Genomic DNA, 21,272 nt, shown 5'->3' on the forward strand with positions numbered 1-21,272 from the left:
ACATTTTGTCATTACTTATAGTTGAGAAACAGTTAAACTACACTTTCTCTTCAATGTCAGACGTAATGTGAAATGACCATATTTTCCAGAGCATAATCATACTGAGTATAAATTGCACATTTTTCTGTATTATTGGCCTTGAATTTGGGATTTTTGTGCATTGTTAAGGTGTACTTTTTATTATTGGTGTTATTATTTATAGGTAGTGGATACACTATGTAACACAATTTTTGTTCCTGGCTTCTAGTGTTATATTTCAACTGCTTATGTCTAAAGGTCTATGGAAAAATGACTACATTCAGCACAAACGTTGATTGATGTTTTTTAACGTTCTAGAAAGTTATAAAAGTTTCTTGAAATTTCTAGATAATTCTGGAAACTTCTAGAAAATTCTGGACAGTTCTAGCAGTTAAAGAATATTCTAGAAGACTACTCAGTAGTAGTGAAGGCGAATCGAGAATATGCTTGAAAACAGACAAATTTCAAAATATCATTGTCCTGATCAGAGAAGCAAAGTTTCTGTGGAATAACAGCTATTTTCTATTTATTTTAGGCATAACAGGTTAGGAAAACATACTGTGTACCCAGGAACAAAACAAAAATAAAAATTTGTTACATAGTGTAATTATTAAGAAGAATGTTCAGAAATTGCTCAAATTCAACAAACGTGAACAAAATGACCCAAAATCCTCGACACAAGCACATAAACTGTTGGGAAAGTGTAATGACACAGGCCCACAACAGGGGGCGTAAATGAATGGACAATGGATTGAGCTAAAGATAACAATTTTACTGTTGTGAATGTGCACAACGAAATACAGGACAATCACAGAATTTGAAACAGTCAATGTACAAAGGTGACGTGTGGGCAGGCTCGAGGATACAAGACGTTTGTCCAGAGAAGCGCCGGGTCCCACACGATTTCCACTGACAACGGGTCTGAAGTACATCGGAGCCGCCAAGTCCTGAGTCCCCAGGTGGCCACCATCTCCAGCTGTCAGACCTGGTACTGCTGGCAGGAAGCAGAAACAGTTACAGGCGTGGGTAACACAGTCAGCAACAGTTCCTTTATGGTGGGCAAAACAGCTCCACCTCCAAAACAGGAGCACAGTCAATGCAGAGCCTGAATCAACTACTTATCACAGCTTGTAGTGAGGAGTGAAGACCGTCACTCTTCCGTCACCCACAAACCCAGCCTCCAGCTGAAGTAGGGAAACAGGTACGCCTGCAAACAGTTCAGAAGCAATTACGTGCGTTCGGCACAACAACAGCTGAGAGAATTACCTTGTAGGTAGAAGATATCTCGGCAGCGAGGTTGAGATGCTGCCCGGCTTATATGGTGGTGGTGGTTGATGAATGACAGCTGGCGTTGACGATGAGTGACAGCTGCCACTCCCAGTTGCTCCTGTGGGGCGGATGCGCCCTCCTGTGCCCGAAGCCCACACTTCAGGCAGGGCGCCCTCTGGTGGTGGGCCAGCAGTCCTCTTCAGCGGCCCACACAACAGGACTCCCCCCCCCCCCTAACGGGCACCTCCTGGCGCCGACCAGGCTTGTCGGGGTGTCGGGTGTAGAAGTCGGCCAGGAGGGCCGGTTCCAGGATGAAGCTCCTCTTCACTCAGGAGCGTTCTTCAGGTCCATACCCTCCCAGTCCACTAAGTACTGGAACCCACGGCCCCTCCGACGGACGTCCAGGAGTCGGCGTACTGTCCATGCTGGCTTCCCGTTGATGATCCGGGCAGGAGGCGGAGAGCCGTCCGGGAGCACAGAGGGGTGAGGTGTGGTATGGTTTGATCCTGTAGACGTGGAATACCGGGTGGATCCGCAGTGAAGCTGGGAGTTGGAGCTTCACTGCGGCGGGACTGAGGACCTTGAGGATTTTAAATGGGCCGATGAATCTGTCCTTCAGCTTAGGGGAGTCCACTTGCAGGGGTATGTCCTTGGTTGACAACCACACCTCCTGCCCGGGCTGGTATGCAGGGGCCGGGGACACTTGGCTGTTATGAGCGTACTCGATCCAGGCCAGATGGTCACTCCAGGCCGCTGGGTGCGCGGATGTTACACAGCGGAGGGCCTGCTCGAGCTCCTGATTAGCCCGCTCTGCCTGTCTATTCGTCTGTGCGTGGTACCCAGACGAGAGGCTCACGGTGGCCCCCAGTTCTCTGCAGAAACTCCTCCAGCCTTGAGAGGAGAACTGAGGACCATGATCCGAGACAGTGTCAGTTGGTATCCCATGCAGACGTACGACATGGTGGACCAGGAGGTCTGCTGACTCCTGGGCCGTTGGGAGCTTCGGGAGGGCCACGAAGTGGGCCGCCTTGGAGAATCGGTCCACTATCGTGAGGATGGTCGACATGCCCTGGGACGGCGGGAGGCCCGTGACAAAGTCCAGGCCGATGTGTGACCAAGGGTGATGAGGCACCGGCAGTGGTTGAAGGAGACCTTGAGTCTTTGAGTGATCCGCTTTGCCCCTGGTGCAGGTGGTACAGGCTGGACGTACTCCCGGACGTCGGATTCCATGGACGCCCACCAGAAGTGCTGCCGGACCACTGCCACAGTTCTTCACACCCCGGGGTGACAGGAGAGCTTGGAACCGTGACAGAAGTCCAGGACTGCAGCTCTGGCTTCTGGTGGGACGTAGAGTCGGTTCTTTGGGCCAGTCCCCGGGTCGGGCTCCGTACCAGGGCCTCCCGGACGGTCTTCTCCACGTCCCAGGTGAGGGTGGTCACGATAGAGGACTCGGGTATGATGGATTCCGGGGATCCGACAGCTCGGTTTTGACTTCCTCTTCATGTACCCGGGACAAGGCGTCAGATCTTTGGTTCTTAGTCCAGGGGGGTAGGTGATCTGGAAGTCAAAACGCCCGAAGAACAGTGACCAGTGGGCTTGCCTGGGCTTCAGATGCTTGGTGGTCCGGATGTACTCCAGGTTCCGATGGTCCGTGAAACCGTAAATGGTACCACGGCTCCCTCCAACAGATGTCTCCACTCCTCAAGAGCCTCTTTCACCACAAGGAGTTCCCGATTGCCTACGTCGTAGTTCCGCTCTGCCGGGGTCAACCTGCATGAAAAATTGGCACGGGGTGGAGAACCTTGTCGGACTCCTCGCTCTGGGACAGCACGGCTCCTATCCCTGAGTCAGAGGCATCCACTTCAACCACGAACTGGCAGCTAGGATCGGGCTGCACCAGAACTGGTGCAGTCGAAAACCGACGTTTCAACTCCCTAAACACGGCTTCGCACTGATCCGACCAGGTGAAGGGGACTTTAGAGGAGGTCAGGGCTGTTAGGGGACTAACTGCCTGACTGTAGCCCTTAATGAACCTCCTATAGAAATTTGCAAAGCCGAGGAACTGTTGCAGTTTCCTACGGCTTTTCGGTTGCGGCCAGTCTCTCACCGCCGCAACCTTGGCCGGATCAGGGGCGACGGAGTTGGAGGAGATGATGAACCCCAGGAAGGACAAAGAGGTGCGGTGGAACTCGCACTTCTCGCCCTTCACAAACAGTCGGTTCTCCAACAACCGCTGCAGGACCTGACGTACATGCTGGACATGGGTCTCAGGATCTAAGGAAAAGACGAGTATATGTCTAGATATACGAAGACGAATCGGTGCAGGAAGTCCCGCAAGACGTCATTAACCAAGTTTGGAACGTCGCGGGGGCGTTAGTGAGGCCGAACGGCATGACCAGGTACTCAAAGTGACCTAATGGGGTGTTAAATGCCGTCTTCCATTCGTCTCCCTTCCGGATCCGAACCAGATGATACGCATTCCTCAGATCCAGTTTAGTGAAAATTTTGGCTCCATGCAGGGGCATGAACACTGAATCTAACAGGGGCAACGGGTATCGATTGTGAACCGTAATCTCGTTCAGCCCTCTGTAATCAATGCATGGACGGAGCCCGCCGTCTTTCTTGACCACAAAAAGAACCCAGCACCCATCGTGGAGGTGGCGTTCTGGATCAACCTGGCAGCTAACGAGTCCCGGATGTAGGTCTCTATTGATTCGCGCTCTGGACGTGAGAGATTGTACAGTCTACTGGACGGGTACTCAACGCCCGGGATCAGATCAATGGCGCAATCGTACAGCCGGGGGGGGGAAGAGTGAGTGCCAGATCTTTGCTGAAGACATCAACAAGATCGTGGTACTCCTCAGGCATTGCCGTCAGATTGGGGGGAACTTTAACCTCCTTGTTAGCTGTCAAACCGGGGGGAACCGAGGATCCTAAACACTCCCGGTGGCAGGTTCCGCTCCACTGAGCCACAACCCCAGATGGCCAATCAATCCGGGGATTGTGTTTTATCGTCCACGGGAAGCCCAAAATTACGCGGGAGGTAGAAGGAGTTACAAAGAACTCAATCTCCTCCCGATGATTCCCAGACACAACCAGAGTTACTGGCTGTGTCTTGTGTGTGATTAAGGGGAGAAGGGTGCCATCTAGTGCTCGCACCTTCAATGGTGAAGGGAGCGCCACCAGGGGGAGCCCTACTTCCCTAGCCCATCTGCTGTCCAGCAGATTCCCTTCTGACCCCGTGTCCACCAGTGCTGGGGCTTGAAGGGTTAAATCCCCACTCAGGATTGTAACTGGGAGACGTGCGGATATGCGTATGTGTCCCACGTGAATTCTTGGCCCACCCTTAGCCCAGTCTCTAAGGGCGGGCATTGGTGTTTAACCGCTTGGGGCAGTTTTTCTGCATATGCTCGCTCGAGCCGCAGATAAAACACTCCCCACGCGCCAGTCTCCTCTGTCTATTGGAAGCCCTCAATTTAGCCCTGCTTGTGTAGCATCATCAGCAGGGGGAGCTGTAACCACACGGAGTGTTGAGGCTGTGGAGCGTGGGGAGGGCGGAACCCTTTCGGACCCAGAAGGGAGAGGAACGGCACGTGCCCGGCCACGTCCTTCGTCTCGCTCCCGGCGGCGTTCGTCTAACCGATTGTCTAATCGTATAACCAGGTCGATGACCCCGTCTAAATCCCGCGGCTCGTCCTTAGCCACCAGGTGCTTAAGGACCGACGACAGTACGTTTACAAAGGCGGTGCGGAGTGCAGCAGCATTCCAGCCAGACCTCGCAGCCGCGATGCAGAAGTCGACTGCATACTTGGCTGCACTCCGGCGCCCCTGTCGCATAGACAGTAGCACTGCTGAAGCGGTCTCGCCTCTATTAGGATGGTCAAAAACTTGTCTGAACTCCCTCACAAACCCAGTAATGTTGTTAGGAGCCATGCATTCTGCTCCCAGAGCGCCGTAGCCCAGGCGCGTGCCTCACCTCGAAGCAAATTAATCACATAAGCCACCGGCTTGAGTCTGATGCGTACATAATGGGACGCTGTGTGAAGACGAGCGAACACTGCATCAAGAAGTCTGCGCACATCTCCACACAGCCTCCGTACGGTTCCCGGGGGACTTATGTATGCTTCAGGGGACGGTGGGGGGGGTTCGCTGAACGACCATTGGAATGTCTATATTTGGCACCAGGGCAGCAGGAGGAGGAGCTGCAGCCGTGCCCTGAGCGTGCGCTTCCACCTGTGCGGTGAGAGCCTCCATCCTACGATTGAGTATAACGTTCTGCTTGGTCATTAAATCCAACCGAGCAGTGAAGGCAGTGAGGATTTTCTGCAACTCACCAACCATGTCTCCTGCTGGCGCCTGTGCACCCTGCTCTTCCATTGGTTGTTCAGCCGATGGTTGACGCCCCTCGGAATCCATGACGTTGCCCGAGATATCCTGTGTGACCCACAACAGGGGGCATAAATGAACGGACAATGGATTGAGCCAAAAGATAACAATTTTACTGTTATGAATGTGCACAACAAAATACAGACAATCACAGAATTTGAAACAGTCAATGTACAAAGGTGACGTGTGGGCAGGCTCGAGGATACAAGACGTCTGTCCAGAGAAGCACCGGGTCCCACACGATTTCCATTGCCAACGGGTCTGAAGTACACCGGAGCCACCAAGTCCTGAGTCCCCAGGTGGCCACCGTCTCCAGCTGTCAGACCTGATACTGCTGGCAGGAAGCAGAAACAGTTAGGCGTGGGTGTGTGCACACCCAGTAACACAGTCAGCAACAGTCCCTTTATGGTGGGCAAAAAACTCCACCTCCGAAACAGGAACACAGTCAATGCAGAGCCTGAATCAACTACTTATCACAGCTTGTAGTGAGGAGTGAAGACGTCACTCTTCCGTCACCCACAAACCCAGCCTCCAGCTGAAGTAGGGAAACAGGTACGCCTGCAAACAGTTCAGAAGCAATTACGTGCGTTCGGCACAACAACGGCTGAGAGAATTACCTTGTAGGTAGAAGATATCTCGGCAGCGAGGTGGAGATGCTGCCCGGCTTATATGGTGGTGGTGGTTGATGAATGACAGCTGGCGTTGACGATGAGTGACAGCTGCCACTCCCAGTTGCTCCTGTGGGGCGGATGCGCCCTCTCGTGCCCGAAGCCCGCACTTCAGACAGGGCACCTCTGGTGGTGGGCCAGCAGTACCTCCTCTTCAGCGGCCCACACAACATAAATGTTTGACAAGATGGTTACAATTCATTACTTTGTTACAAATATCAAAGAGGAGCATAATTTAAATTTGAACTCATTTATACTCCATTTGAAAACTTAAATTACGAGGATAATAAATTTTTTGTTTTGCTAAAATTCTGGTGAAAACATCAATAATAACAATGATTTCTATTTTGAATATTTTCAGATATAATTTCATAAAGCACTAATAGCCCAAGTGTGGCATACATTAGTGTTTTTATAACTGTTGTTTTTTTTTTATTATTATTTGAGTTAGTGAGCTAGCCATTTGTCATGCACAGTTGCTAATCAATTCCAAACCTTGCTAACATGACTAGTAGTGTGCACATCCAGTGGCAGTAGAACAACCAGAGCTCATAGTCTCACTAACTGTTCACACGTTCTCACTCTGATGGTTTCTCCAAGTGCTCACTGGGCCCTGAGGCCCACTGGTGATGGCGTTACCGAAAGAATGGTCCCCCCTACAAATCGGTCCACCCTGCCTTCACTGTGGATGCGTCTGAGTCTGACTCTCTGAGTCTGACTCTCTACACCCAAAGCAATCAAAGGGAATAATGTGATTATTAACCATCAGATGACAAATTGAAACCTATTAAATCATTTTAAACCCAGTTTTAAGCAGAAACAAGGCGATAATCCGTGAGTCGTTACTGACGATGTGAAATGACGTAGGCGCAGCAGCACGTCAGACGCCGACGTGCCGCTGTGGCGCTCTGATCGGTCCCCCGTCTTTTATTAGGAAATAATGCTGAATTTATGTGGAAATAATTATTGTCAAAAGCTTCAGATATCTGCCGCTGAGATAGATGATGACTGGAGGCAGTTTTAAGCAGAAATGAGGTGATAATCAGTGAATCGCTGCTGATGTTTCAAAATGACACATGCACAGTGAAGGCAGGGCGGACCGATTTTTAGAGGGGACCATTGAGTCGGTGACACCGGTGTTATCCCCCGTGAAGTGGGTGAGACTCTGTTCAGATCTTAAGTGTGCACAAACTGTATTTGTCCTGCAGGGGAGTCGTCCACTCAGGTGAGCCCGTTCTTACCTGGTGGCGTCAGTGACGGCGACTGGCACACGGTTCACATCCACTATTACAACAAGGTGAGTCTTTATTACCGTTGTTGTGTTGTGAATATTAGTGTTTCTGATGCACTGGCAGAATTGTTTCTCTGCTTCACGCTGCCGTGTTGAAATTAAATATTTGTACGTGTGCATGAGGATGTGGGCGTTTGATTGTCTTCATGTTACCCACGCAGTATATTTCATCTCTTAATTTTCTTCATTCTCTTTCATTTTTTTTTCTCAGCCAGCAACACACTATGTGAGTATGAGTGTGGTCAGGCTGCATGTACAGTACCTTCCTTCCTTCCTTCCCTCCTTTCTTCCTACCTACCTTGCTTCCCTCCTTGCTTAGTTTCTTCCTTTTTTCCTTCCCTGCTGTCCTTCTTTCATTCCTTCTACCCATCCTTCCATCATCCTTCCTTCCTTCTTCCTTAATTCATTCATTCCAGCTTCCTTCCTTTTCCTCTTTTCTTACTTCTAGCCATCCTTCTTTCCTTCCATCCGTTTCTTTCTTCCTTGTTCCACTTCCTTCCTTCCTTTGTGCCTTCCTTCATTCCTTACTTAGTGCCTTTCTCCAATCCTTTGTTTCTTCTTTCATTCCTTTCTTTAATAGCATACAATAAGTGATGAGTGCATGATTTTACTCCTCTGTTTTCTTGTCTTTCTTGTTGTGCTCTTTTCCTCCTAACGTCCTGTGCAGTGGTGATGGAAACGCTGATTCCAGTCTGTGTAAACTATCTTCTGTGTGACGACATTCTTGCATGTGACATCTTTTATTCTCTTTCTACACGGTACTTGCCGTGTGTGTATCTGTTTAGCCAAAGCGCAGTTTGAGCGGCGCGGCCCAGGGGCCGTCAGACGAGAAGATCGCCGTGGTGAGCATTGACGATTGTGACACAGCCTTGTCACTTCGCTTCGGTACACACCTGGGAAACTACAGCTGCGCCGCACAGGGCAAACAGACCAGCAGCAAGAAGTGAGTTTATGTGTCTCAGCGGCTCCTTTCCTTTCCTGGGCCTCTTCATGCTGCCATCATCACCCGTTTCTTAACGTTTAGCTTCTGAGAATTGTGCCAACAGCAAAGAACTGGCAAGTTGGAACATGCCCAAGCTGTTAAACAATTTCTCAGTTACTCACTTGTTGAAAGCCATCAAAAGCCGCCTGAATTTTACAAATGGTTTTCAACACGGAGGTGTTTTTCCTGTCGCGGCGCACACAGGTTTGCCAAGTCGTCATGGAAACGACTCGGCGAATTTGCGCACACGTCTTTCATTAAAAAATGTCCTTAAACAGTGGAATGTCCACATAAAGTCCTCATGCCAGCCTCTTCTGAATCTTCTCTGTTCTCTCACGACATCCTGGGTGAATTAAGCTTTAAATTAGGATGTTTTCAGGTCGAAACAGGCCGACGACGGCGTCTGGAAACACTGCGCGACGTCCCGCTCCGTGGGAAGTCCTTACAGCGACAGAAACACCCCCTAATCTCTCATCAGCCGTTAAACTTTTCACCGAAAACCAGCTTAATTTCTCGAATAGTGTCCACTCGGATATTCCTCACAGGTCCAGAAAAAATTTTGATAAAGCAACGTGCGCCGTCCGCAGCGGCTATTCAGACAAAGAGATTCCGACGGGCGGGGTGGAGCACTCCTCACTCAAGGCCTGCCCACAGGCGAATGACGTCACCGACACGCGTGAAAAAACTCATGCATGTGCACGAGGGTTCAAGCATGTCTGACGTAAGAACATATGAATCAAATCCATTTATTTTTTGAAAAAAATAAAAAGGACCGCTTTTTTCATCACAGACCTCGTATAATTTACGCCACCTCTCGACTTGGTGTATATTTTCAGCGCAGCGTACGCCAACGACCACATTGATAAATGCCAAGTAGCGCAGCCGTTTTGGCGTACACCCCATATATGCTCAAATATCGCTGTACGCAACGTTGATACATGAGGCCCATTGTCTTGGAACTTGGAGTTTGTGTTGTCACTCACTTTAAAATCCAAATTGTATCTGCAGAGTAGAACTGGAATGTGCAACTTGGCTCAGCTGTGGCAGAATTGAAGACCTGGGTGCAAGAAGCACTTAAATCACATTTTTTTTAAATGAGTTGGCACCACTACTGTAATTCATGAAGGCCAGAGCATCATTTTGTCCACAAACATTCCGAAAGTAAGTTCTTAAGTCCAGTATGTTGATATACGGTCACCGGTGAACTAAGTAAAATGTTGTGCAAGAAATACTCAAGTCCAATCAAATTTTTCACCTATCGAAATGCTTGTATGCATCGTGTGACAAAAATCGATTTTTTAAACTCTTAATACTTGATTTTGTTGTTGTATTTCTGATCTGGATTGATTCCATTGCAAACCCAAGAGGACTTTCCTGAATGAGGGACATGTGACATGAGATATTGTGTCAAAGTTCGCTTTTCTTCTATTTAAGACATTAATTTCTGATTTAACTGAGTGATTTTGGACTTTACTAGGCAATACTGGATTTAACTGTATTTCTGCATAAAATTATACCATGAAAGGTACACTGAAAAAGAAGCAACTTAAAAAAAGCGTTACAATTGGTAAAACCAGAATGAATTAAGTTCAAAACAACTTAATTCATTCAGGTTTTGCCAGTTGGAACACTTTTTTAAGTTGGTTCAACTATTCTTTTTTTTTTCTGACAAAACTGTTTGACAATAAAAAATGAGCCATAAAGGACTTTGTGTGCTCAAAGTACCCAAGTACTGCCCTTTTGTCACAAAAAATACTCAAGCTCAGGTGTTTAGCCACAAAAAAGTACTTGAGTCCAAAACAAATTTTGTAGTTTTCTTTGCAATAAAGGATTGCAGAAAATGTTTGTCTACTCTGTATTACCCATGGAACCAACAACAGGTGCCACAGTATGCTACCACTAAAAAAATTATATCTGCAGCTTGTTTTAAAAACTTTGACCGTCAATTTCGCAAAACAGTTATTTTGTGACTTAAGTACTTCTTAAATGTTAAACCAGGCCTTCAATTGAAACAACATTCTCTGTTCACCCTGATGCATATATTGTACCAGATTAAAAGAACCAATGTTTTAAACAGACTCACATTTATGAGCACCCACCTGACCGGGTGATGTTCCTCCGGTCATAACGGAAATACCCACAGAAAGGTTGCATGTAGAATCATAGATTGGCCTGTTAATAAAGAATACTGCACAACTACAGAACCAACATGGACAATGAGAAGGGTAAAAAGTTCATATATGATATATAAAAAAATTCAGTTTTTTTTCTGGATTTTGTAGGTTTTTGTAAATGGTCATTTGTGCACCACAATTCTCAGTGCTCTCTTTACTCTACATCCTTTGTCTTTGTCGCCTTCCATTACTTGAACATTGTGGCCTTTTCGCCTCCTGACATGCTGAGTGCTCATCTATGGGAAATCTGAAGTGGTCCTTAAGACTGGTCAAGCATGGTTATGTGATGGTTGCCATGGGTGATCTCATCTTTGCTGTGGTGATGTTGCTCTTGAGTCCTGTTGCTAGCTTGATGGCAGCTACCATGATGTGGTTGATATAAAACTCCCAGACTCAGTATTCTTGACAGATGCGTTTTTTTTCCACCTGTGAAGACATGTGATGCTCCAGCTGATTCTGGTTCTTTGTGTTATTCTGTTTAACTTCACCTCAGGTAGAAATAAAAACAGTTGTCACTGATATAATGTTTGATGAAGATGGAAGAAGAGTACAGTACAGTAGAGGGTTTTGCACCATGTCACCAGGAGGATTTAAATTTTCCATTAGGTCAGCCTCAACCTGAGTGTGTGCCCACGTACTACTACAGATAAGAGAATGCGGAGTTTGGACCACTGCAGTGTTGCTCCATACTACTACGTTTTAAACTTAGACTGAATATACTAGAGAAAACCTGTGTGACGTCACCTGTAGGTTTTATTGGCAGTGGTGGCAGTGCATCTTGGCAGAAGCTGACTCTGGCTGACTCTTAATGCAGAATAGGATGGAACATGGGTGGATGCATGTGTGACAAAAGAAGCCCCTGTCTTCGAACAACCTAAAGCCCCGATCACACGCCACTAACGAAGGACACCGAAGCCAAAACGAAACAAGAATTCTGGACTTACGTTGACTTTCAGAGACATCATTTAACCATCGTCCACTTTCATTTCTGTAGCTGGCACTTTGTCAGGAATTTGAAACTGAAGAAAAATGTGAACAAATCCCAAGGACAACTTCAGTTCATTAAGTTGACAAGTTGGCATACAACTGAAGACCAAACAGGCCAAAGACAACTTCTGGTCATGTCACTTTGATTAACCCTCTGGAGTCCGAGGGCATTTTTGGACAGTTCACTCGCCTGGCATAAATGTTTTATTATTGCTGTTAACAGCTCTCCCTGCATCCCACAATCATGTTTTATGTCTCTTTTTTTCAAGCCAACTTGTGCTTTCAGAATATATATGTTTTTGTTGTGTTTTATAAGTGTAATAAAGGTTTACAATCAAAAATAGGCAAGGAAAAAATAAAGCGAAAAATTATTTTCCACACACATTTATTCAAAACACACAGCAAACTATAATAAACAACTGTTTTGACACTTTATAAAGGTAATTTGAGGTCTTGTGTGAAAGACTGTACAACAAAAAGGTTCAAACAATAAACACAAATCTGTTATGTGTCGGACGCAGCTCGGAGAACCGACCAGCGTTTGAAGGACCCTGTATGAAATAAGCAGAGCACGGTACAAAGGCTAACTGAATTTAATACATAACAGTGATACAAAAAATACAAAAGAAAGTGCGGTCTGGCGTGGTGCGCTCCCAGCAGCGCTAACGGTTTGGAGCCAGAAGCTGTTCGGACCCAAGGACCCCGCTGACACCCCCCAGGTGGCCGCAACAAACCAAGTCTGTGAAAGAAGGAACCATTATGTGAGTACACTCTACACACAGAGAGAACACTTAAAGGTGTACAAACAGCAAACACTTCCTGGCTTGATTACTAATCAGCTTCCCAACCTGCAGGCATGGAACATCCAGTTCACAAAACTCCACTGCAGTGGAAGCCGATACATGACTAACATACAGCTCAATATAAAAAGGTGTGAGGGACACCACATTTACTGACTGTATAAATGTTAGTCACAAAATCTAACGTACCTCAGGAAGTGTGCTGACGAGCGTGAGACCTCACCCCCTCCTCTTTCACAGACCGTGCATCAAACCCTGGATGTTCTCTGCATCCACTGATGATGAGATGGCTCCCGAGACGACGATCTCACCCGTCTGGTCACAAGGTCGAGTCTCTGGCAAATACACACTGTATACTCCAGTCTTAAATGCCACCATGTTCCAATCCATATAGATGCACCTCAGCTGTGAGTCCTGACGAGCCGCAGGTGATCAGGGTGAGGTCCTGATAACCTCAGCAACACAGCCACTCAGTCCCAAATGCAAGCCACCTGGAAGGAAAAACAAAAGACAGAAACAAAAAGGCAGCCAGGCCCCCCCAGCCATACACATCAGTACCCCACCCTCACGGGAAGCCTCCCGGCGACCACACAAACCTGGCCCAGGAGAAACCCCCCTCCAGGGACCATGGCTGGAAACCGCATCTGCATTCGTCTTCCAATAGAATGGTTGATGTCCTCTCCTCTGGCTGCATCCTTGCCTTTGTTTCAGTCAGTCACTCAGCACAGGGTGGCCAGGAGTTCTTAAACCTGTGCGGTCTGCCTTTATCCAACCATATGCGGTCATTAGTCATAAAACAAAAGAAACAAACAACCAAACCCCCCCCCCCCCCCCCACTCCCCAGGGGACCGTCCCATCAAACCCCGGGATGAGGAGAAAAGAAAAACCCCAAACTTAAGCTTACAAATAAAAGCGCTAAAAAAACCCCCCCCCCAAACGACATGTAGGGACCAACACCCCCCAGAGGACTTCCCGCCAGCTCCAGGAGTAATAACCACAGCCGAGGTCCCTCTGGGATCCAACGTCACACACGGGGACTCCCAGCGCCTCCCAGAGGACCACTCGTCAACCCCAGGAGATGCCTCCCCTCACGACCAACGGACCCAGCCCCGGCCGTCTATGGCTAGATGGACCCACAGCCCTTTCCCCCCAGAGGACACCACAGTCAAACCCTGAGGGTGGAAACTGGGGGGAAAACACCCCCCCCCCCAGGTGCAGAGGTTACCTGGGAAACGCCCAGCATAACCACACTGCACCACTCCAGCAACGCCGACACTACGGCTCACACGGCTGGAGCCAGAGGAGAAGAGAGGGAACAAAAAGAAAATACCCCAAACCCCCCCCTCCCCTCCCAGGTGCAGAGGATACCTGGGAAACGCCCAGCACAACCCAACTGCACCACTCCAGCAACGCCGACACTACGGCACACACGGCTGGAGTCAGAGGAGAAGAGAGGGCATAACAAAAAAAAAAAAAAAAAAGAAAAAAAAACAACAACCCAAAACCCCCCCCCCCCCCCATGACCACGCAGGGGACCGTCCCATCAAACCCTGGGAGGTGAAACTGAAAAAAAAAAATAAAAAGAAAGACTAACAGACTGACATAAGGTTGCTCGGGTCCTTTTTTTTTTTTTTTTTTTTTGTGGGCAGAACTGCAGGGTCACGACCCCAGACACTAAATAGTGAAAAACAAAAAATAAAATCCCACACAAAACCAACTCAAAAAACACCCACACAAAATGAACTAACACAAAACAAATAAGTGATTTATACCGTCAAGCTCAAACAAATGGAACACACCTGTTCCAACTTAAGAGCTTGACGGTAATGTGACTCAGTCACCAACAGGGGGAGCCAGAGTGCTAAAAATAAAAAACCCCCTTTGGTGACAGAGAAAACAAACGAGCTGCTTTTCTGTGCGCAGCTGTGAGCAACAACACAACCAAAAATGTGATTCAACTAAATAACACCGGAGCTGACACAACAGACGCAGTAGCTATCATTACCCGGGGAAACGGGGCTACGACTGTAACACAGGAAGCACCGCGACCCGTGCCACAGAGCTCCGCCGTGCGCGTTCACCCATTACAGACTCACTCCTGCAGCTCCCGTTCAAACCTCTTATCCAGTCGAAGTGCGACGCGAAGCCGTCGCCAGTCACACTCCACCACGACCCACGGATAAGGCACACACAGGAACACGGCTGCAAGAGAGCACGAATCAGTATTCAGTAATGGGTCTCAAACACGCACCATCCGGGCGGAGAGCACCCGCAACTGATCCGGATAACTTCTGAACGTCTGCTGCCACCTTCCCGGCGCGTTACCGGCTCTGCTACCGCTGGGTCTGTGATGTTTGGCCAGAGACTACTGTTATGTGTCGGACGCAGCTCGGAGAACCGACCAGCGTTTGAAGGACCCAGTATGAAATAAGCAGAGCACGGTACAAAGGCTAACTGAATTTAATACATAACAGTGATACAAAAAATACAAAAGAAAATGCGGTCTGGCGTGGTGCGTCCCAGCAGCGCTAACGGTCCGGAGCCAGAAGCTGTTCGGACCCAAGGACCCCGCCGACTCCCCCCAGGTGGCCGCAACAAACCGAGTCTGTGAAAGAAGGAACCATTATGTGAGTCCACACTCTACACACAGAGAGAACACTTAAAGGTGTACAAACAGCAAACACTTCCTGGCTTGATTACTAATCAGCTTCCCAACCTGCAGGCATGGAACATCCAGTTCACAAAACTCCACTGCAGTGGAAGCCGATACATGACTAACATACAGCTCAATATAAAAAGGTGTGAGGGACACCACATTTACTGACTGTATAAATGTTAGTCACAAAATCTAACGTACCTCAGGAAGTTGCTGACGAGCGTGAGACCTCACCCCCTCCTCTTTCACAGACCGTGCATCAAACCCTGGACGTTCTCTGCATCCACTGATGATGAGATGGCTCCCGAGACGATCTCACCCGTCTGGTCACAAGGTCGAGTCTCTGGCAAATACACACTGTATACTCCAGTCTTAAATGCCACCATGTTCCAATCCATATAGATGCACCTCAGCTGTGAGTCCTGACGAGCCGCAGGTGATCAGGGTGAGGTCCTGATAACCTCAGCAACATAGCCACTCAGTCCCAAATGCAAGCCACCTGGAAGGAAAAACAAAAGACAGAAACAAAAGGCAGCCAGGCCTCCCAGCCATACAACACAAATCCACATTTTGAACAATATATACAAAATGGTCTATGCGTTTTGTTGTCCATTGATATGGTAACCAGTGCTTTTATGCAGAGAAAGCAACAGAGTTATCCAGTAACATTCACATGCAAACTAGTGGAGCAATCCTGATAGTTACACACTCTTTGTTTGAGCACGTGAGATTGTCATCAGAGGCTCTCTCCGTCTGCCCCTGCTTTCACTGATTGCTGTGTGTAATGGCGCAGGGCACACTGAGTATGTACTAATAGTTATTTACTCATTGGAGCACCCAGGGGGCTATTCAAATGGGCCAACTAGTAACACATCACTCCTGAAAATGATCTTTGGCTTTTCATGTGAGGTAAAGCTGCCCTACAATTGGATTTTTGGAAATGTGACGGTGAACTAATTCCGTTTGGACACTCACATTGTGCATGTCATCACCAGCTTCTATGAGGAGTACAAAGATGGCTGATGGCTGGCTTTGAAAGTCCGCGGAGTTAACTTTTCAGCAAAAAAAAGAGTATGTTTTCTATCTCATATCATTCAAAAGTTATTTATAATTTAGTAAGCTTGGTCTTAGCTGTTGTATACGACGGCGTCGGCCCCAGAGGGTTAAAGTCAAGTTCTTATAATCAAGACAGCCCAAAAAAATGTCAGCTTGTCATTATAAAAACTGAATGACGTGACACATTCATGACTGTGTCACGTAACAGTTATGACAGTGTCATGTCACTATTATGATGAAACCTTCAAGTAAAGTGTTACCGATTTATTTTGGTGTGCACATTAAAAGTTATGAGCCGCTTATTTTCTCAGGAATTGTGTGTTAACTGGGCTTAATGGATCAGTCTATCAATAGCTGCTAAAGGGGCTTTCACAGTGGCATATTCGTAGAGCTGCTCATTGCAGCTTTGTGTTTCATTTAAATACGCCCGAAATACGCGCGTACTCAGCCTTTAAACAGTGTTTGTCATACTTGCAGCTGCGTGTGTTCGCATTTTAATGTGTGCACACAGTCGCGTGTGCCATGCTGCACCAGTTTCAGTGCTATTTTCTGCCTCTGTGGAAGTGCGCTCTGTTCTCTACTGCATGATGTGGTGCGGCTCAAAAACAGAGTCATTTAACATAATGCGCTTGGTTTCAGTTTGGAAGGTTCTGGGTTCAAATCCCACCCCTGCCACATTTCTCCATGTAATGTGGAGTTGTGTCAGGAAGGGCATCCGGCGTAAAACCTGTGCCAAATGAACATGCAGATCCACCTTGGATTTGCTGTGGTGACCCCGAGTGCAAACAAGGGAGCAGCCGAAGGGACTTATTATTATTTATTATTTTTTTATGTGTTTATTTTAGAGTCACAGCTCTTTCAGCTTTGATCAGACTGATCGATCAGTGCGTTTGATGAGCACACCGACATGCAGCGAGTGCACGTTTATTTTAAAGAGTCACAGCTCCGATTAGACACACACAGAGAGAGAGAGAGACACAGAGAGAGAGAGAGAGAGAGAGAGAGAGAGAGCGCTTTTATGAAACGATGTGACACAGTGAAACAGTCCTCATATATAATGAGTCCTGTATGATAAAGTGAAGCAACGATCTTGCAGTATTTATAGCTCCAGAAGAACAACGGGGAGATGTGAAGTGGCGTACAGTACTGTGGTGAAGCGTGGGCGGGCTCACAATAGCGGACAGTAGCATGGCGCTGCGTATACTCACGTGAAGGCTCCATGCTGTGCTGTACGCCGAAGAAATTAGACAGGTTTAATTTCTTCAATCCTACGCGCGTAGCCCTCAACATACTGCTGCGTATTGAGAAAAAAACTCCACGTGAAGTGGCGGAGAGCTGCTCATTACAGCATAGATGATACGCTGTAATGAGCAGCTCTACGATACGCCACTGTGACAGGCCCTTAAAAGTGCTAATGCGATTAGCATACAACATTAAATCTTAGATAATCTGCTCAGGCGTTTCAGCGCACATCAAATGAGCCTAATCCTGGTGTTCATAATAAATGATCCAAACAAAACCGACATAGACTCCACACAGCGAGTGACCACTGCCAACGGACCCTCCCTGCAGAGAGGCAGAGACACTGGGTCTCAGGCACTGTCACTCAAAGTGACTAGCCCCTAATTACACCTTTTTACACTTTATGTCTTAAAACAGCTTAAATTAAGAAGATAGGAAGAAATTCACCCCTGTACAGTGACATAGAAGAGGAAACTACAACCCCTGGCAAAAATTATGGAATCACCGGCCTCGGAGGATGTTCATTCAGTTGTTTAATTTTGTAGAAAAAAAGGCAGATCACAGACATGACACAAAACTAAAGTCATTTCAAATGGCAACTTTCTGGCTTTAAGAAACACTATAAGAAATCAAGAAAAAAGATTGTGGCAGTCAGTAACGGTTACTTTTTTAGACCAAGCAGAGGAAAAAAATATGGAATCACCTCAATTCTGAGGAATAAATTATGGAATCACCCTGTAATTTTCATCCCCCAAATTAACACCTGCATCAAATCAGATCTGCTCATTGACATTGACCCTATGCCATGACATTGACCCTATGTGTCTTTTTGCAAGGAATGTTTTCACAGTTTTTGCTCTATGGCAAGATGCATTATCATCTTGAAAAATGATTTCATCATCCCCAAACATCCTTTCAATTGTCCAAAATATCAACATGAACCTGTGCATTTATTGATGATGTAATGACAGCCATCTCCCCAGTGCCTTTACCTGACATGCAGCCCCATATCATCAATGACTGTGGAAATTTACGTTCTCTTCAGGCAGTCATCTTTATAAATCTCATTGGAACGGCACCAAACAAAAGTTCCAGCATCATCACCTTGCCCAATGCAGATTCGAGATTCATCACTGAATATGACTTTCATCCAGTCATCCACAGTCCACGATTGCTTTTCCTTAGCCCATTGTAACCTTGTTTTTTCTGTTTAGGTGTTAATGATGGCTTTCATTAGCTTTTCTGTATGTAAATCCCATTTCCTTTAGGCGGTTTCTTACAGTTCGGTCACAGACGTTGACTCCAGTTTCCTCCCATTCGTTCCTCATTTGTTTTGTTGTGCATTTTTCGATTTTTGAGACATATTGCTTTACGTTTTCTGTCTTGACACTTTGATGTCTTCCTTGGTCTACCAGTATGTTTGCCTTTAACAACCTTCCCATGTTGTTTGTATTTGGTCCAGAGTTTAGACACAGCTGACTGTGAACAACCAACATCTTTTGCAACATGCGTGATGATTTACCCTCTTTTAAGAGTTTGATAATCCTCTCCTTTGTTTCAATTGACATCTCTCGTGTTGGAGCCATGATTCATGTCAGTCCACTTGGTGCAACAGCTCTCCAAGGTGTGATCACTCCTTTTTAGATGCAGACTAACGAGCAGATCTGATATGATGCAGGTGTTAGTTTTGGGGATGAAAATTTACAGGGTGATTCCATAATTTTTTCCTCAGAATTGAGTGAGTCCATATTTTTTTTTCCTCTGCTTGGTCTAAAAAAGTAACCGTTACTGACTGCCACAATCTTTTTTTCTTGATTTCTTATAGTGTTCTTAAAGCCAGAAAGTTGCCATTTGAAATGACTTAGTTTTGTGTCAATGTCTGTGATCTGCTTTTTTTCTACAAAATTAAACAACTAAATGAACATCCTCTGAGGCCGGTGATTCCATAATTTTTGCCAGGGGTTGTACATATAGAGACTAAAACAGTTTCTTTTTGTACCAGGCTGTAAAAATGTTTATTTGTGCTCTAATATTGGACATTTTAACATGGACTTCTATGGGAATGTGCTCTGTTTTGGAGGCAGCCTCATGCAGCCAGTCAAGGAACTACAACTTTTTCTTCTTATGGCAGAGCTTCATCTGAAGACATCAGAGTTTACCGTCTGGTTTTGAATCCAGATTTTTTTTTTCCACTACATGAAAATGTTTTTAAAAATGATTTCCTATTTGTAAATTAGATGCTTCATTAATAAAACCAGTGAAAACATGAATGTTTCTCAAAATAAAACAATTAGCTGATCATATTTATAAAATGAATATTTTTTTAAAAAGTTCTATCCGTATGAATACTGTGATGTAACACAGTGATTCTTGAACATCATCTTATATATGCAGACATACAGTCCTCTTCAAGGAGTGGAACAATGAAATTAGTCTTCCACACTTTCACTTTGCTCAGACGTTACAGTGGATCATTACGTCCACCAAAGACTTAATAAAATCATTGGTGTTTATTTATTTATTTGTCTGCCTGGCTGTTAGCCGGATTATGTTAAAACTACTGCAAGGGTTTTGATGACATTTTAAACACAGATACATATTAGGCCATGAAAGACTCCATTAAATTTTGGAGGTGATCTGGATCCAGATCCAGATTCTGGATCAAGTTTCACTTTATATAGGCTTTGAAGGATTACATCAAAACTAATTCACAGATTCTCACCAAATTTGCACCAAAGATAGATATTAGGCCATGGAAGACTCCACTGTATTTTGGAGGTGATCCAGATTGACGGATGTCAGAAATCTGTGATTATTCTTGTTTTAATGCTGTTTCTGAACTGGTCATTTAGTGTTTGGGTCATCTAACTGTCTGAACAGCATGTCATTCTTGTTTACACTGACATGCGACACAAATTATTATTTTTTTTTGTCTTAATTGGGTGTTTTTTGTGTGTTAAAATGTCAAAAGTTTGAAACAATTATTCTTACTGGTTTACTGTTAAATCCATATTGTGTGTAATGCAGATGGAGTTATACTTGCAGTTTTTTCCCCTTCAATTAGAGCTGTGGAAAAATAAAAGCATTTATCAGTTTGCTTTAACTAACTGTAGATTGTTTTCTTCTTATGTTGTGTCAGTGTACTTTCAGTGATACACTGAATCCACCCAATGACTAAAGCCAATTTGACCTAATTGGTACCTCTTAAGGTGAGAAAATAACGTTTACAGTCCAGCCTCAGTATACCATGGCTGACGCAAATGTATGGTGGCCAACCCAGGGTGGCAACTGTAGCCAGGTAGGGGTCGCTGACGTTTTTACAACAGGCTTCAACATATAAAAATGCACTAATTGTATTGAAAACTACACTAGAATCATTTGTCTGATCATAACAATTCCAAAATGGTATATACTATCTACAACTGAATGTTATGAATTTATGGCATGCAAAAATGGTGACAATGGTCAATTTCAGTTTGGACAGTAGTAAAAAAAAAGTCACTACAATTTTGGTGAAAAGTGATACAAATCGAGCTAATCGGATTAACAAATAGAATTGTTTGCAACATCTGTCATGCTTAGTTATCATGTTACGGGGTAACACGTCATATGTTACAAAATCCAATGGACGTCGACCTTGTTTGGTCTTTATTTTGCGGACCAAACATTCAACACAGTCAAAACTATTCCATTTATTGATCAGACAAATAATGTTGTATAGTTTCCAGTATGATTGGAGCATT

The 21,272-nt window shown here is 45.9% G+C and overlaps 1 protein-coding gene across 1 annotated transcript in view; it reads left to right on the top strand.

Moving 5' to 3' along the window:
• celsr3 (cadherin, EGF LAG seven-pass G-type receptor 3) overlaps positions 1–21,272 on the top strand; it is a 258,686-nt gene that overhangs the window by 134,604 nt on the left and 102,810 nt on the right. The window lies entirely within an intron of this gene.

This window comes from Thalassophryne amazonica, chromosome 6 (assembly GCF_902500255.1).
Source record: "Thalassophryne amazonica chromosome 6, fThaAma1.1, whole genome shotgun sequence".
Lineage (NCBI taxonomy): Eukaryota > Metazoa > Chordata > Actinopteri > Batrachoidiformes > Batrachoididae > Thalassophryne > Thalassophryne amazonica.